The sequence below is a fragment of the Ricinus communis genome, chromosome 9 (assembly GCF_019578655.1).
Source record: "Ricinus communis isolate WT05 ecotype wild-type chromosome 9, ASM1957865v1, whole genome shotgun sequence".
NCBI lineage: Eukaryota > Viridiplantae > Streptophyta > Magnoliopsida > Malpighiales > Euphorbiaceae > Ricinus > Ricinus communis.
Window position 1 is genome coordinate 13,541,885 of NC_063264.1, and position 6,000 is coordinate 13,547,884.

The 6,000-nt window shown below is 40.4% G+C and overlaps 1 non-coding gene across 1 annotated transcript; it reads left to right on the forward strand.

Annotated features, from left to right (window-relative positions):
- Positions 1-2,143: 2,143 nt before the first annotated feature.
- On the forward strand, positions 2,144-2,250 carry LOC112536116. The gene has a single exon (XR_003080180.2). It is a non-coding gene; the product is annotated as a small nucleolar RNA R71 (small nucleolar RNA).
- The last annotated feature ends 3,750 nt before the right edge of the window (positions 2,251-6,000 follow it).

Genomic DNA, 6,000 nt, shown 5'->3' on the forward strand with positions numbered 1-6,000 from the left:
AGCACGGCTTCAAGCTGCATAATCACTAGCATCGCACATCAGGTTCAAAAGCAGCCCCAATCGGGAGAAACCATGATTGGGGTTGTGAATCAAGTTTCTTAAACCAACTTTCAGTACATAACATCATCATCAAAAATAAAGGTACATCTTTAACTAACAATTGAGTAAGAGGCCTAGCAATCTTAGAGAAATCTCTAATAAATCTCCTATAAAACCTCCCGCATGGCCCGTAAAACTCCTAATAAATTTTAATGTAACTAGAGGAGGTAGCTAGATATTACTTCTACATTAGCTCTATCCACCTCCATCCCGTACCGAGAGATCTTATGCCCCAAAACAATCCCCTCTCACCATGAAATGGCATTTTTCCAGTTTAGTACCAAGTTAGCCTCAATACACCTAGCTAACATGCTACCAAGGTTTACCAAACAAAGAGAGAAAGAATTACCAAAAACAGAAAGTCATCCATAAATACCTCCATAGACTCCTCAATCATGTCCTCAAAATAGCCATCATGCAATCACTGAAATGTAGTCGGTGCATTGCACAACCGAATGGCATCCGCCTATAAGCAAACGTCCCATAAGGGTGAAAGTAGTCTCTGGTCCCTGTGCAATAGGAATCGAAAGTAACTGAAAAGCCATCAAGAAAATAATAAAACATGTGACTGCTAAATGTTCAATCATCCCGATCAATAAAAGGAAGAGGGAAATGGTCCTTCCGAGTTGCATCATTAAGCCTACTTGTGAATCAATGCAAACCTCGGAAGCTCGCTACCATCCGAGCCTGGATCAGCTCATCCTTCTCATTCCTTACCACTGTGATGCCTCCCTTCTTGGGTACAACCTGCACAGGACTAACCCACGAACTATTAGAAATGGGATATATTAAACCTGCATTAAGAAGTTTAATTACCTCCTTCTTTACCACTTTTTTCATGTTTGGATTGAGTCGTCTTTGAGTGGCAGTTTATTCTGGAGAATAGCTGAACACTCCTCATTAAGCACCACCTGACCAAGATCCTCCAACTTCCTCTTGTTGCTCAAAATCTCCTTTAAAACTTCATGACTTCAAGATCTATGAAATTGCCTTAACAAAAGGTAAGTTAATTTTCAGCTGCTTAAATAAGTCAAGAAACTTACTGTATTGCTTGTCCACCTTATCTTGCCACAACCTTGCAGGATATGGAACCGGGGGCTGATGCTCCCGCACAGGGCTCTTTTGCTTATATTCTTTCATTCTCTCATTCTCTACCACCTCAAGGTCTGGTCCTTCCTTAGTACGGCTCGACTGCACGATTGTATTATCCTTACGCCAAAGGCTAAGAACCGTTAATTTCTACCCGAATGCAAGGTGATAGCCTTGCAATGCCCCTGGTTTGACTCAGAGTGCTAGGAGCCATCCTGAGGTCTCTCTTAAAGCATCTTAGAAATTTGGCCAATTTGAGTCTCCAAGTTCGAATCGAGGCCCTGCGATTCCTAAGTGCACTATCACCATCGGAATCTCGCTTCCGTAGATGTCACAATCTTCATCATAAGCTCCTCTAAATTTGACTTCTTTTCTTGTGGAGGAGGAGCTTGTGCAGGCCCAGCTGGTTGTTGCTGTGGTTATTGATGAAGTCTTTGAAAACCTGCCGGACCCTGGGCATTATTGTTCCTCCAACTGAAATTGGGATGATTGCGCCATCCAGGGTTGTATGTATTACTGTAAGGGTTATTCTGCTGCCTTGGGGCATTCCCCATATAATCAACTTGTTCAACATCAGAAGATATAGCAGAATTAGATGGAAAACTAGTAGAAGATGAAGCAAACATACCTCTCGTAGTACAGTTCGCACTGTAATGTGGGCCACCACAAAACTCGCAGCCCAACGTCACTGCATGAACCGACCGGAGTTGGTCGATCTTCTTAGCTAGAAGCTCCACTTGAGCTGCCAAGGCCATCGCATACCCACTTGGTTGACCACTCCCTGCCTTCCGGCTCGGCCCTAGAGGATTGCCAACGATAGTTGTTCATGGCCATTTCCTCTATCAAGTTCTCGAGCCCGCCGGCCTTATCGCTTAGCCACCGCAAAGATCCACCATCTGCCTCGTTGCAAGGTTCAACCCATTTGTAGAAGGTCTCAACTCGCATCCACACTGGTAATCCGTGATGTGGGCAGCATCTCAAAAGATCTTTAAATCTCTCCCATGCATCGTACATGCTTTCATCATCAAACTGCACAAAAGAAGATATGTCATTTCTAAGTTTAGCAGTTTTAGCGGGAGGAAAATACTTATATAAAAATTTTTCGACCAACGCCTTCCAAGTAGTGATCGTCTGTTGTGGAAGAGATTGCAGCCATCTCTTTGCTCTGTCCCTCAAGGAAAATGGAAACAATCTCAGCTGAATGGCATCATCAGTTGTTCCATTTATTTTGAATGTGTCACAAATCTCCAAAAAGTTGGAGATATGTGCATTGGGATCCTCGCTAGGCAATCCTCTAAACTGCACGCTTTGTTGTATCATCTGGATAACATTGGCCTTTATCTCAAAATTGTTGGCCGCTATAGCAGGTCTGACTATACTCGTTTTCGTCCCATCTAAAGAGGGTCGAGCAAAATCGTACATAGTCCTTTGATCATCATCGGCCTGGGGGTGGAGGTTCTCCATCACATCAGCTCCTTGAACCTGAACCGTAACTCTGTCCTCCTCCTCAACTGCCTGCAAACGTCGTCTCAATAATCTGAGAGAGCGCTCCGGGTCAGATAAGGGTGCTATTGGATCAGGGTTAGAGCTCCTAGTCATATACTACCTGAAACCGACAACCAAACAACCACCAATCAATCAAAAAAATATAACAATAAATGATAATAAAAATAAAGAATAAATGAATAAAAAAATAATGACTAAATTAACACAAAACAATTCACCTAGTTCACCATTATCGGCGCCAAAAACTTGATGGGCTCTTTATGCAACCTACACCTAAGGCGTTGAACGTATCGATGCAGCCTAGCACTAGTGAGTATCAAGGTCGATCCCTGGAGATCGGGTGAACCTAGAGTTACTACCGCTTGCTATGTTATCTAGTCCGAAATACGGTGTGAAAGTTCTAACGCATTTAATGGTTATGAGTGCAAATAAGTAAATGAAGAACAATGGATAATCAAAATACAATTGCAAAGAGAGAAACAAACCCAAAAGGGAGCCTAAGTGATGGAATTCTAAAGATGGATTTTACGGATTGCCGATCTTGCTTACCCATGCCTAAATCCCGAATTGAATCCTGCCTCTCTCGAGCTGATTCCTAAACCCTGCACTAACCTAATGGAATCTCTTCCTATCGGATTACTACAGGATTAGCATTAAGTATGATTTAAAACTATTAAGAGTTATTAGTTCTTAATCCGGCGAGTAAATCAACCTTATCTCTAAGTGTTAACTACCGCCTTACTATTCAATGTCCAGTTGTAGCCCATTTCTCAATGTCAAGAAACAACCTAGTAAACAATTAATCCAACGTCTCAAATTAACTGAATCAAACTTTTATTACTGAATAGCAAGAAGATTGCAAGAATGACAATTATAAAAACTAACAATTAAGCATAATCCATCAACAAAGGTAAACCCTAATGGATTCAAAAGATCTAGTTACTCATGTTCATGGTTAAAGCAATTAGGGAACAAAATAAGGAAAAACAAATTAAAGGCATGTACACCCTTCTCTTTCAAGCTGAATGAGAAACCCTAAAATTGCAAAATTCGAAATCTTAAACCCTAGTTGCCTCGTGAATGCTCCCAAAGTTTGTCTTGATCTTCAATTCGATGTTGGAACAAGTGAAATCCTCCCTTCAATTGATGAATTTTTATCTCTCAAGGTCTACAATTGAGGTATAGGAAATAATTGATTAAGTGTGTGTTTTGGAATTGAGTCCAAAAGTCATCCCCCTTCAAAAAGAATTCAAAATCGCCTATATAGTTGATTCAAGATGGCCGAGTCCAGTCAGTCAACTGCGGAGTCCGTCAGGCCGACTCCTTCCGTGCCGTGCCCAAGCTCGCGGCCGATCCATCACAGCGGCCGGAGGCCGTGGTGGCTACCAAGTCGTATCGAAATGGCACAATTGGGGATAGCCTCTTGGTAATTCAGCACTACGGAGTCCAGCCGACTCAACCCTCTAGGTGCTACTCCTCGCCCAATCTGATGGATTTTGGTCCGTAATCACACGTATGTCCCTCGATTACTGATGATGTCCTTCGAAAATGACTTGAAATGAGAAAGGAAACAAAAGACAAGTGATTCTAGCATAAAATGGGATAATCATGCATAAAAAATGTAAACAATCGGGCATGAAAACATGTGTATTATGATGCTTATCGGTAAACAAAGAACACAAAATAAAGAAAGGACTTGAGTGATAAGTCTATGGTCGCTAGTGTCAATGTTGATAAGTCTACAAAATTCTTAAAAGAATCCATGATTTGATTTCCCGCAATGTAAAAAACTAAAATAATATGCTCACTAGCATCAAGTATTTCGTTGCATGCAATTTTAATAATGCGAAAGGCCCCACCCTATATAAGGAAGAAACTAAAAGCTAGATATGAATATTTAAATAAAGAAAGATGAATAAACTAAAGTCAAATCAAGAATCGAAGAAGAGTTGATTGGTCAACAACTCTCGTAGTCCCAAATTTTCTAAGCTAGCTTAATGAAAATAAGGGTAAAGTCATGTGAGCCCACCTAATAAAAAGCTTACACAAATTACATCATTCTATGTGTCCCAAAGATAAAAACTTTCGCATTCCCGCTTGTATTGCAATTGAATTTATTGAAAATAACATGAATTCCCCTTTATGCGTGTGGATTTACATCTCGTCCTGCTTGATCATCAAGCCAATCCCAATGTCACTAGTCAAACTTGTCAATTGCGTTCACAAGATTCCTTACACCAATCCATGTGTCATCAGGAGTCCTTGTGCCTAGAGGAATAAGAAATGATGGAGATTCCAATAGAGCAAATCCTAAATCAGAATATTTGGGCTTGCCTCCATTCTTATTGTTTCGTCCTTCCTCTAAAAGATTTGTCTGCAATCAGACGAAGAATGATATTCGTACTCGATTAACTAATTTTCTTTCTTTGCATTTGTACGAGCATTGGATTGGTGCCTCTGACTGCCGCTTCCATGTGCTTTCACTCAACACTCATGTCTATACTATCTAAATAAAACCAAACCATCATACTAGACAAAGATTAAAAAGAGAGGCTTTCAATCCAATAAGAAATGAGAACATAAGTAGGACTTTCAATCCAATAAGAAAAGAAATCATAAATTCTTTGTTCTCTTCCATACGGCTAAGCTGAGGGATCTAATCGAATTGATTTAAAACACAATGGTAGACAAAGAACACAAAACAAAGAAAGGACGCGAGCGATAAGTCTATGTTTGCTAGCGCGAGTGTTGATAAGTTTGCAAAGTTCTTGAACGAACCCATAGCTTGAGTTCCCACAAGGTAGAAGATTGGGATAATATGCTCACTAGTCTCAAATATTCATAGTGCGAAAGGCCTCATTGCGTAAGAAAAAGAAAATTCATTATATGCATCCCAAATAATAAAACAGTCATATTCCCGCTTGTATTATGCCTGGGTTTATTAAAAGCAACATGATTTCTACATTACATGTGTGGATTTACATCTCATCCTGCTTGATTATCAAGTTGAGCCGCAATGCCACCGATTGAACTTTTTAAATCCATTCCCATGATTCCTTATGGTAGTCCTTATGTCATCCGGAGTTCTCATGCCTAGAGGAACAAGGAATGAAAGAGACCCAAATGGTGCAACTCTTGAATCGTAAAATTTGGCAGTACCTAGATTCTTGTCATTCCTTCTTCCTCCAAAAGATTCATTAATACTTGATCAACTAATTTTCTTTCTTTGCATTTGTCCGAGCATTAGATCGTTGCCTATAATTGTTGCTTCCATGCACTTTCACTCAACACTCGTTTATACTACTC